Raw genomic sequence first — 13,333 nt, 5'->3', positions numbered from 1 at the left:
ACCCCTGTCCGTGGAAAAATTGTCTTCCATGAACTAGTTCCTGGTGCCAACAAGGTTGGGGGCTGCTATCTTGGGGCTGAGTGGGGGCTGGTAGGCATTCACACTCAGAAGGGGGCATTACAGATTTTTGGTTTTGTTTTGTTTACCAGGTTTATTGAGACATAAGTTACAGACTTTGCTATTAGCCTATTTTATGTACAGCTAATGGCATTAGTGTAGTCAGAGTTATGCAACCATCAACATCATCAGTTTTAGAACATTTTCCTCATCCTGAAGAACTTCTCCTATAAATTAGCCATCATTTTCCTCTTCCACTCCTTAATCCCAGGCCACCACCAAACTACCTTTCTGTCTCTATAGATTTGCCCATTCTGGATGTTTTAAACTAATACAGTCATACAATAGGTAATCTTTTGTGTCTGGCTTCTTTCATTTAGCACAGTATTTTTCAAGGCTCATTCACAGTGTAGCATGTATTAGCACGATATTTCATTCCTTCTTGGGGGGGAGCACGCTGTGTGGCATGTGGGATCTTAATTCTGCAACCAGGGATCAAACTTGAATCCTCTGTATTGCAAGGCGGATTCTTAACCACTGGACTGCTGGGGAAGCCCCCTTCATTCCTTTTTATTGCCCAATAATATCCCATCATGTAGATATACAAACATTTGGTTTATCTATTCATCAGTTGACAGGCATTTGGAGTTGTTTCCAGGTTTAATTTATTATAAGCAATGCTGCTGTGAACATTCACATGCAAGTATTTGTGTGGACATGTTTCAGTTCTCTTGGCTGTATATCGATGAGTGGAATCCCTGGTCATATCTTAACTCTGGTCTTATTATTTTGGGCAACTGCCAACTGTTTTCCAAAGTGGCTGTACCAGTTTCACATTATTATCAACAACGTATGAGGGTCCCAATTTCTCCACATCCTCATCAACTTTTTTTTTCGTTTTTATTATACTTTTTGAGAGGTGATATTTCATTGTGGTTTTAATTTGCATTTCCCTAGTGGCTAAGGAGACCTTTTTGAACATCTTTTCATGTGCTTATTGACATATTTGTATATCTTCCTTGGAGAAGTGTGCTTATTCAGATCTTTTGCCCATTTTAAAATTCTGTTGTCTTTTCATGATTAAGTTGCAAGAGTTCTTTATGTGTTCTGGATGCAAATCCCTTATCAGATACATGATTTACCAGTATTTTCCTCTAGTCTCTGGGTTGGGATTTTATTTTCTTGATGGTATCAATTGAAGCACAGTAGTTTTCAATTTTGATGAAGTCCAGTTTATCTATTTTCTCTTTTGTTGCTTATACTATGAGTATTGTCCTAACCCAGGGTCACAAAGATTTACTTCTATGTTTTCTTTGAAGAGTTTTGTAGTTTTAGCTCTTCCATTTAAGTCCATGATCCATTTTGAGTTAATTTTTGTGTGTGGTATAAGTAAGGGGACATAAAGTCATCCCTGTGCAGCTTGTTGAAAAGATTATTCTTTCCCCATAGAATTGTCTGGGCACCTTTGTCAAAACTCAAGTGACAAAAAAAATTAATCATTAAAGCGAGGATTTATTTCTAGACTCGCAATTCTGTTCAATCCCTGCAGATGGTGACGACTGTAGCCATGAAATTAAAAGACGCTTGCTTCTTGGAAGGAAAGCTATGACAAACCTAGACATTTGTCGACAAAGGTCCATATAGTCAGGTCTATGGTTTTTCCAGTAGTCTATACAGATGTGAAAGTTGGAGCATAAAGAAGGCTGAGAGCTGAAGAATTGATGCTTTTGAATTGTGGTGCTGGAGAAGACTCTTGAGAGTCCCTTGCCCTGCAAGGAGATCAAACCAGTCAATCCTAAAGGAAATCAACTCTGAATATTCAAGCTGAAGCTCTAGGACCTGATGTGAAGAGCTGACTCATTGGAAAAGATCCTGATGCTGGGAAAGATTGAATGCAAAAGAAAAAGGGGGGTGGCAGGGGATGAGATGGTTAGATAGCATCACCGACTCAATGGATATGAATCTGAGCAAGATTTCTTTTTTATAGTTTTATTTATTTATTTATATATCTTTGGCTGTGCTGGGTCTTCATTGCTGTGTGGGCTTTTTTCTAGTTGTGGTGAGTGGGGGCCAGTCTCTAGCTGTGGTGTGCAGTCTTCTTATTGCAGTGGCTTCTCCTGTTGAAGAGCACAGGCTCTAGGGAGCTTGGGCTTCAGTAGTTGCAGCTCCCGGGCTCTAGAGCACAGGCTCACTAGTTGTTGAGCACAGGGCTTAGTTGCTTTGCTGCTTGCGGGATCTTCCCAGATCAGGAACTGAACACGTGATTCCTGCATGACAGGTGGATTCTTTACCACTGAGCTATCTGGGAAGCCTCTAGAATTTTCTATAAGCAAGATGATGTCATCTTCAAAAAGAGATCATTTGGTTTCTTCCTTTCCAATTGGAAGCCTATTATTTCTTCTTTCCTTTTTTAAATTTATCTATTTATTTATTTGCCTAATTGCCTTCTCACTACATTTTTAGAGCTGTCATTATTACTCTGATGGGTTAAGTCCTTGCCTTTCCAGTCCTTACACATTTGGAATCCTGAGTCAAGCTCTGGGCTCCTGGGCTAAGCAGAACTTGTTTTTTTGGCTTCATCAGAGGGCATGAGGAATCTTAGTTCCCTGACCAGGGATGGAACCCATGCCCGCTGCAGTAGATGCATGGAGTCCTAATTCTTTTAATAAGCTAACTCAGAATGTTAGCCTGTCTCCTGAGCTCTGCTAATGACTACCTCAGTGAAGGAGCCCTCTGAGGTTAGATCCCTTCACAGTCAAAGCCAAAGGCCTCACACCTCCCGAGCCCCAATGTCACACATATCTTACATTTCCCTTGCAGTGAGGGTCTCCCCGTCCTTGTCACCACTTTCAGTCACCCTAGTCCACTTTATCAATACTCTTTGCCAACCCCTGCTGTTCAACAATTTGCCAAGGACCAAGCTCCTTTCCTCTGAACATTTACTACACATTTGAACACTTTTAAAACCTTAGGGAAATGTAGGTATATTCCCACTGTTAACTCAGAGGAAAAATGTGAGATCAGAGAACTGCTGACACAACTAAGTCTCAATAATATGTGTGAACACCCATATGCATCTGGTTTTGCATCTGACAGAGGTAGAAACCCCCCACAGCCATGATGGCAAGGATCAGGGAGTGTTACTGCTCCCAATTGGCTTCTGCACAGGGCGCCCTGCTCTGCCTCCCCAGGGAGTGGACCACAGCCTGCAGCCCGTGTTCCTGGGCCTTGAGTGCAACGTGTGCACTCAGAGCTGTGCTGCCTGCCAACCAGAGGAAAGCTCAGAGCAGAACCCAGGGCCCACCTGGCCCTTGCTGCTTGGGAATCCTGCTCTCCTGCAGAGAGGAAATGAATAAATGAAAGACGGTGACTTTTCAGCTCTGATAAATGTTGGGTGAACAGCGGTCTCCTGTGTATTCGGCTCTCTTGCCTAGTGGCATTGAGATTCGTCTGTCTGAAGTGCCAGCACGCAGTGTGGGGTGAGGTCACGTGCACCTCCCTGGGGCCTTCATTGTAGAGGTCCTGGCAGTTAGTCAGCGGGGAAAAATGAACAGCAGGTCAGCAGCTACGTTTGTTTTCCTGGTGAAGTCTTGGCAGCTAAACTGATCGCATTGTTCTCTAGATTGACAGAGTGGTCAGCTTTCAATCTAATTTGTGCACAGAATGATATTACTAGCACTTGAGAAGGCTTAACTGTTCAGAAGAAAAAGACTTCTCACTTCCATCATCTCCTCACAGCTCAGACCTGGAGAAGGTGACTCTTCTACTGTGAGGGTGGTGGGCCTCCATTTTCCATTAAAGTCCAGGAGTGAAAGAAATCATGTATGGTTGTGTTAGGGAATGTTGACTGAAACTGCCTGCCGTGGCCAGGCTTGATAATAATCACTTGCCTGAGTTGTCTCACGACAGGTGGTCCCCAGAAAGAGCAGGGAGATGCCACTGAAAACTAACAGGGAGGATTTGGGTGGGGACAAAAGGAGGAGGGAGGAGATGCCAGCCCATTTGTCCTGCCAACCTCCCAGAATCCTTCATACTGGAATCTCTCTTGGCTGAGAGATGCTCATGCCAGCAAGAAGGACTGAGTCAGACCAAATATAGGCCAAGCAAGATGATCGGCCAGAGACAACCTGGAAACTAACCCCACTACCATAAAATCTGGGACTGTGAGCCTTGTGGTAGAGGGTTCCCTTACCCTTCTGCTCTCCACCCGGCCACCCCTTCCCAATAAAGTCTTGCTTCGTCAGTATGTGTGCCTCCTTGGACAATTCATTTCTGAGTGTTAGCCAAGAGTCCACTCTAGAGCCCCTTCCTACAACAGTTGGATGAACTAAGTCACACTCTTGAGTTCAGTGCTATCCAGTAGGGACTGGACTTTTTGCAGTGATGGAAATATTCAATATCTGGGCACCTATGGGTGACTACTGAGTACTTACAACATGGCTAGTCTTCCCGAGGAACTGAATTTCTAATTTGAACTAATTTAAATTTAAAGAGCCACATGTAATAATTGGCTACAGTATTAGTGCAGCTCTGTATAGAATACCTAGATTTGCAGCAACGTGGATGGCCCTGGAGATTATCATACTAATTCAGACTGCGAAGGACAAATATGTGATATCACTTATGTGCAGAATCTTAAAAAACATGATGCAAATGAACTTATTTGTAAAATAGAAAGACACACAGACTTTAGAGGATGAATTTATGGTTATCAGGGGGAAAGGGAGAGGGGGAGGGACAGATTGGGAATTTGAAATTGATGTGTACACACTGCTATATTTAATATAAGTAACCAGGGGCTTCCCTGGTGGTCCAGTGGTTGAGACTCTGCACTCCTAATGCAGGGGGCACGGGTTCAATCCCTGGCTGGAGAAATAAGATACCTTGGTGCAATAAAAAATTAAGGAAAAAAATGATAACCAACAAGGACCTACTGTACAGCACAGGGAAGTCTGTCCAATATTCCATAGTAACCTAAATGGGAAAAGAATTAGAAAAAGAAAAGATACATCTGTACGTATAACTGAATCACTTTGCTGTATACCTGAAGTTAATACAATATTGTTAGTCAACTCTATTCCAATAAAACATAAGAAACTTAAAAAAGAACACATAGAAACACAGACACCAAAGGACTCCCACATTTAGAGACACCTTTGCTTCTGGGATAGAGTTGTAGTAAACAAAGTATCCTCTAATTAAATTAAAGTGCTTTTATTTTGCTTATGAGGAGGAAGAGGGTTAATTGCCTTTAAAATCTTTACCCACCAGGCAAAAGTCTCATTGTAAAGAAAAAAGTTGGAGTGTTTAAAAGAGAAATCTGAGGATTTTGTTTTTCTAAAAGTAGGATATTACTAAACAAAATTTTAACACCAAAATGAAAGGGCTTTTATTATTTGGAAATAATAAGAGCAATTATATTGTAAATGGTAAGAGTTTGGGTTAATCATAGTCTCTTTCTGCTAATAGAGCCTTTTTTTGGTTAACAAAGTCCTGGCAAATCAGAAAGTGCTGATGAATGAAGGGTAAAACTCTCCTTCAATAACAAGGAAATGTTAGTTTGGCAGAGACAGTGGTTTTGAGCCCTGGAGACACATTAGAATCACCTGGGTTTTGTTTACTATTACACTAGTGCCTGCACCCCCTCTCTAGAAGTTCTGCTCTAATTTTACCTAGCCCAGGTTGGGGCCAGACTAAACTCCCTAGTGATTCTTTTCACTGATCTCCCATCCAGCCAATCCCTGCTAGGTGATTCTAAGATGCAGCCAAGGCTGAGAACCACTGATTTATGGATGAGCTGAGGATCCAGTCACCCTGATCTGCTAATGCTATTAATTCAAGTGAGACACAGACTTTCAAACTTGTTGTTTAAATAAAAATTCAATGAAGTCCTGAATTTTCTTTTACCTCCTTGCCTGTGGGAGAAGAAGGATGATAATCTTCTTCCTGCCTAACACATAAAATTCACACGTGTTTAGAAGACAGAGATGTCAATTTTAATAGAATTACTACGAAGGAACAAATTAGGTGGTGAGATAAACAATATTTCAAGGGCTAAAGGTTATTTTTCAAGACAATTTCTGAAATCCCAATATCATACCAAATTTTTTTTGCTAGAAGTCAATATTTGCAAGGATATTTTATGATGCAGAAGAGCACCTATTTTTCTCCAGCTTCCAGAAACGAGAGCATGCTTTTCTCCTTCTCATCTTGATGAGTTGTCTTTCATCAGCCTTTATAAGAGCCTGAGGTTTTCAAAGCTAAGTGCTTGAATTCCATCAGTAAGACTGGAGATAGGGAAAAAATGCAAGCTGAGAAGATGAAAATTTAAAGTACAGATTTTAAAAAAGGCAGAGAGGGGAATTAACAAATGAAGTATGGGACTTGCAATGTTTTGCAATTGAAATGTACCCCTATTAGCTTACAAGGGTCTGATCAGCTGCCCCATTTTGCTGTGAAGTTTGCAGCCTTTTTGAGGAAGAGCCATGTTTGTGGCTCTTTTCTGACCTTGGACTTCTCAACCCAAAGGTCCAGGGTGTCTGTGACTAGATTTTAAAAAAAAAGTCTGTATCAATGCAATGTCAGAGCTTCTCTAGAAAAGCCTACTTCCATAGTTACTTTCTCTTAAAATTGGACTCACTTGGGAACCCTCCACTGTTAGTGAGAATGTAAATTGGTACGGCCGCCATGGAGAACAGTACGGAAGTTCCTTAAAAAACTATAAACAGAGCCACCGTATGATCCAATAGTCCCACTGCAGGGTTTATACCCAGAAGAGAGGAAAACTCTAATTGGAAAAGATACATGCATCCTAGTGTTCACAGCAGCATTATTTACAAACAGCCGAGATAAGGAAGCAACCTAAATGACCATCAACAGATGCACGGATAAAGAAGATGTGGCATAGATATACCATGAAATATTACTTAGCCATAAAAAGAATAAAATAATGCCATTTGCAGCAATATTAATGGGCCTAGAGATTATCATACTAAGCAAAATAAATCAGACAGAGAAATAAATAGCATGTGGCAGCACTTATATATGGAATCTAAAAAAAAAATGGTACAAATAAACTTATTTATAAAGGAGAGACTCACATAGAAAACAAGCTTATGGTTACCAAAGGGGAAATGGGTGGGGAGGGATAAATTTGGAATTTGAGATGAACAGATACATACTGGTCTATATAATAGATAATCAACAAGGACCTACTATATAGCACAGGGAAATATATTCAATAGCTTGTAATAACCTACAATGGAAAAGAATCTGAAAAAGAATATATATATATGTGTGTGTGTATATATATATGTATATATATATATATATATACATATATATATATATATGAATCACTTTCTGCCTGAAACACTGTAAATCAACTATACATCAATAAAAAGTAAAAATAAAAACTAGGCACATCTTTCCTAGGCTGAATGAGACTCTTCCCTGTTGTAAAGCATATTTCTTCCGTGGAAATGGTAAGAAGCTTGTCTGCATCCCTTTGATAACAGATAACTGCCTTTTAAATTACCAGTAAGATTCTTACCATGCCAAGCACCTGCAGCTCCTATAACTTTTCTCATTACTAATAAAATTAATTTCCATTCTCCAAGTGCCTACTACGTTTCAGGCATTGTAGTAAGTACTTTACATGAACTATTGCATTTAATCCTTCAATTGTCCTATGAAGTGGATGACATTATTCCCATTTTATGATTAAGAAACTGAAGTTTAGAGAGAAAACCTGCCTGGTTTTTTCCCAGGCAGAGGGAGCAGAAAGTGCCAGACTGAACCAGATACCTGGCTTGTGGCCAAGGAGGGTGGTATGGCTGGAGCAGAATGAGTGAGGGAGTGGGGAGGAGGGTCAAGAGCTGAGGGGCAAGATCAAGTGGGGGCTATAGTCCATGCTAAAGCCTGTCCCTCCATGAAATGGAATGCACTGGAAAGTTTTAAGTAATCGGGTGATTGAATTTAACCAGATTATTCTGGAAGCTCTATTAAGGATAGACTGTAGGGGATCAAGGACAGAAGGAGGGAGACCTGCTAGGAGGCTATTGCAGTAATCCAAGCAAAGGATGATAGTGGTTTGAAAAAGAGTGGCAGCAGTGGGGGTACGGAAAATGGTTGGATTTTGGATACGCTTTGAAGGTTGTTGTTGTTCAGTCAATAAGTCATGTCTGACTCTGCAACCCCATGGACTGCAGCACACCAGGCTTCCCTGTCCTTCACCATCTCCTGGAGCTTACTCAAACTCATGTCAATTGAGTTGGTGATGCCATCCAACCATATCATCCTCTGTCGTCTCCTTCTCCTCCTGCCTTCAATCTTTTCCAGCATCAGGGTCTTTTCCAGTGAGTCAGCTCCTTGCATCAGGTGGCCAAAATATTGGAGCTTCAGCCTCAGCATCAGTCCCTTCAATGAATATTCAGGATTGATTTCTTTTAGGATTGACTGGTTTGATCTCCTTGCAGTCCGAGGGACTCTCAAGATTCTTCTCCAACACCACAGTTCAAAAACATCAATTCTTTGGCACTCAGCTTTCTTTATGGTCCAACTCTCACATCCATACACGACTACTGGAAAAACCATAGCTTTGACTAGATGGACCTCTGTAGGCAAAGTAATGTCTCTGTTTTTTAATATGCTGTCTAGGTTTGTCATAGCTTTTCTTCCAAGGAGCAAGTGTATTTTAATTTCATGGCTGTAGTCACCATCTGCAGTGATTTTGGAGCCCAAGAAAATAAAGTCTGTCACTGTTTCCATTTTTCCCCCGTCTATTTGCCATGAAGTGATGGGAGTGGATGCCAAGGAATAGTCAATGAGATTTGCTAACAGACTGATATGTGAGGAGGGACAAAGGCAGTGGTCTGGGATCATAGCAGTGTCTTTGGTTTAAGCACCTAGAAGAATAAATTTGCCTTGAGCTGAAACAGGAAAGATGACCAGAATGGCTTGTGAGTGAACTGGGAGCTCAGTTAGGAGCCCATGAAGAGGCTGGGTCAAAATCCAAGTGAGTTTCAAGTAGCAGTTGGATAAGTGGGTATGAAGTTCAGCAGAGAGGTTCTTGCTAAAGATTAAAAATTTGAGAGTCATTATACACGTGTTATTTAAAGCTGTAAAACCATACAAGGTTCTCTCAGAATTGGTTATGGATACAAGAGAGAACAGGTCCAATACTGAGCCCTGGAGCACGCTGACATTTAAAGATAGTTATGAAAAAAGAAGCAGCAAAAGAACTTGAGAAAAGTGGCTAAAAAGCAGGAGGATAGCTAGGAGAGTGTGGTGGTGTGGTGGCGTGGTGTCCTTGACGTCCAGATAGAGATTCAAGAGGGAGGGAACATCAGCTGTGTCACATTTTGCTGACGGGTCGAGTAGAAAGAGGGCTGATAGGTGACAGGAAATCATTGTTGACCTTGAGGGCTGCTCAGTAGAGTGGTGGGAGTGAAAGCCTGGTTGTGGAGGATTCAAGGGAGAAAAGAGGAGGGACACTGGTGATGTCAGAAGGATAGTATGTTCGATTATTTCAAAGAATTTTGTTGTAAAGGAAAGAAGAGAAATAGACTGGTAGCTGGAAGAGGCAGTGATAGAAGAAGTAGAGATGTCTCCTTTTAAAAATTTTTTATTATTTATTTATTTATGGCTGCATTTGGTCTTCGCTGCTGCACATGGACTTTCTATAGTTGCTGTGGGCGGGCTTCTCATTGTGGGGGCTTTGCTTGTTGCAGAGCACAGTCTCTAGGCTCTCGGGCTTTAGTATCTGCAGCACGTGGGCTCAGTAGCTGTGGTGCTGGGTTTAGTTGCTCCGCCGCATTTGGAAATCTTCTGACCAGGGATCGAACTGTGTCCTCTGCTTTGGCAGGTGGACTCCCAACCACTGGACTGCCAGGGAAGTCCAGAGATGTTTCTATGTTGATGGGAATGGTTCAGGAGAGAAAAGATGTGATGGTGCAGAAGAGAAGACATGGGCTGAAGCAACTTTCTTGAGTGGGTGAAGGGTGCTTTAAACCCACAGGTTGGAGGGCTTGGTCAGAGCAGAATGGTTCACCATAGTAACAGTGGAGAAGGCTGAGTGCGCAGACCCAGGTGCAGGGGGTGGGGGTGCGGGGAGTGTGTAGGAGGTCTTTTCTGATGGCTTCTATTTTCTTGGTGACATAGGCAGCGAGGTTGCTGAGAAGGAGCTTGGGGAGGAGGTGTTGAACGTTTGGAGAATGAAGAGAAGGTATGAAATCTGGGAGTGGCAGAGAGAATAGACTAGTAAGTACTGGGTTGGTCAAAATGTTTGTTCTGTAAGATATTATGGAAAACCTGAAATTAATTTTTTTTACCAACTCAATATATTAATATGTTTGTAGGGCATCATCAATCCTGAATAGTCATTGGAAGGACTGATGGTGAAGCTCCAATACTTTGGCCACCTGATGCAAAAAAGCTGACTTATTGGAAAAGACCCTGATGCTGGGAAAGATTGAGGGCAGGTTAAGAAGAGGGAGACAGAGGATGAGATGGTTGGATGGCATCACCGACTTAATGGACATGAGTTCGAGCAAACTCTGGGAAATAGCAGAGGACAGGGAAGCCTGGTGTGCTGCAGTCCATGGGGTTGCAAAGAGCTGGACATGACTTAGCGATGGAACAACAGGGCATCATTCTGGTCCCACTTGACTTTATCACGAATTTAAAGGGTGACTAGAGAGTGTGATTGGGTGCTTTTGTCCAGCCATTGGGAGGTGCAGGCCCAGAGCAGGTGGCAAGTTAGATTAACCGCAGTTATGATTTCATCAGAAGGCCTTAAATTAAGAGAGGAGCAAAGCAGTGGAAGGCATGAGCGAGTGATCATAGTGAATACAGAAGCCGGTGAATAAGGAGAGAGGAGAGGACATGAAGAAGCTGGGAGCAGGGAGGTCTGTAGGTTGTAGGATGGTAGGTCTCAGTGGGGTCATGGGGTTGCTGGAACTGGGATATTGACAGAGTTAGTGGGGTGGAGAGGAGAGCAGTCTGAGAGTGAGCTACAGACAGGCTGCAGCGGTAGGTAATGACAAGGTTAAGGGCCTGACATGCTGTAATTAGACAGGAGGGGAGGAGGTCCAGGCCCTGGGAGCCCAGAGCTCCTCTCTCTGCCTTGTCTTCTTGCCTCTTGCACCATGTAGCCATCTCTGTAAGTTTCTATGCTCTTTGCCATGAAAGAAAGTCTCCGTGCCCCGACTGTGTCTGTTAGCAACCCACCATCCATCACTCCTTCTGCCTGCCGTGACAACCGTGCAGCCTGTAGTCCATCAAGATGATGAGGGACTTTATTTACTTAACTTGGTACTATGGGGCTTGGGCCTTGGGAAGTCACTTAACCTCTCATGCTTAAGTTTCCTGGTCTGCAGAAATGGGTAATCACTTACATTTTCCTACAAAGTTGCTGAGGTGATCCAGTGAGATAATTATAAAAGTGCTTTGAAGCTAAAAAAAAATCACCTAGTGTTTTATCTTTGTAGAAATAACAGCAAATGAGGGCAAGAAATTTGAGACGGAGGGAGAGTGAGTGTGAATTACATGCTGGATGGAAAAGGGCCTTAAATAATGTAAGTTTTCAAGGAGCCAGCCATCCTAGACTAGATCCCCATAAAAATCAAATTGGGAAGAAATAAAGAAAAGGAGTTAAAGTTCACTGCTGAAAAACCATGTTTTTCCCTGGCCCTGTGGGAAGAGAAGAGGGTTATTATTTTTGTGTGGGAATAGGAATATAATTCAGTTTTTCCCAATCAGAGCCTTTTGATGTGTTACCATGATTCATAGGCTATGACTCACATATTAAAATTCTCTCTAGTATATTACTAATAGTTTATGTTCCCTAAAATAGAGATATGTTGAAGCAGAGGGATTACATAATTATTTTCTTTTCAGCCTATACCTTGGATTTATCTGACATGATAATTTAAGGAAGAGAAACTTTCTCTAGTTCCTGCTGGGAGAAGAACCTCATTATATTCTCCGGTAACCACATCTTTAAAATGCTTGTTAAAATCAGCCTCAGTACTGTTATTATTATACTTTGTAACCTACTATGTAAGAAATTAATTTTTCTAAGGCTAGGAAAAAGGTTAAATTGGGATCCCCCACCCCAGATTTCTTCACTATTAATTCACTGTCAATTCTTAAATACATTTATTATGTATTTTTGAATTATTTTTGTCATTGTGAATTACGATGATCAAGATTTAAAAATCCATAAGTTCATCAAAATGCAATTAACTGCACTACTCTCCTACCCTCACTCAAGTCATCAAAAGATTCAATCAAATATAATACAAGTAACAAGCCAGGCATAATAAAGCTATTTAAAATACATTTCATTTATTCTATTTTATTGAAGACAAGCATACCTAATTGAAAATACTCTAATCTGGTAGATTCAAGACCTATTGATGACTTGAACTTTATTTAGATTTTATTTAAATGCTGTTGAATGGAAAGTTACAAACTTCCTGAAGAATAAAAGGGTTTATCTTCTATTTGGGCTTCCCTGGTGGCTCAGATGATAAAGAATCTGCCTGCAGTGCAGGATACCTGGGATCAATCCCTTGGTTGGAAAGATCCTCTGGAGAACGAAATGGCTACCTCGAACTACCTTGACTTCTTAGGCCAAACCCACATTGGACTTCTCAGGATGTTGAAATAACAACAACAGTGATGAATATATATCAGTCATCAGAGTAACTATAATGACTTCAGCACTTTGTATATTTAAAATCTATCCCACAACACTCAAGTTTGAGGAAACAGCCTCAGAGAAGTTAAATAATGTGCTGAAGGCTGGTCAGCTTGTGAGTGGCTGAACTACAGTCCCACACCAGATTAGACTCTTCCCAGCATTGACATGATGCCTAAGTAAATACTCTACCAAATGAAAAGAGAAACTCAATTTAAGAATTTTAACAAGGCATTTGATTCAGGCCAGCATTTTAATTTGGAGGCCAAGCAATTTAGCTTGGCTCTCTGCCTTGGTTAACCTAACCAGTCAATTTTTTATCTCCCTGGGTGCCTCTGGACTTGTGTCTCAAAGAATATGCGCTTGGAAGAATTAAGAGGAAAAAAAATTTATTCAGACAATATGCCTTCAAAAAATCATCCAAAGCTCATTTGTGCTGTGGCTTTCCCCAGAGCCAGATACGAATTGGGTTTTAAATCAATTTCTTTCTGCCCAGAAATTTCAAAGCAAGAATGTTCAGAAGGAGACTCCGGGGAAGCAGGACAGAAACAAAAATGGAAGAATACTTGGCTG

The sequence above is a fragment of the Giraffa tippelskirchi genome, chromosome 5 (assembly GCF_054371585.1).
Source record: "Giraffa tippelskirchi isolate mGirTip1 chromosome 5, T2T-mGirTip1v1.2.pri, whole genome shotgun sequence".
NCBI lineage: Eukaryota > Metazoa > Chordata > Mammalia > Artiodactyla > Giraffidae > Giraffa > Giraffa tippelskirchi.
Note: the sequence above shows the minus strand (reverse complement) of the source record.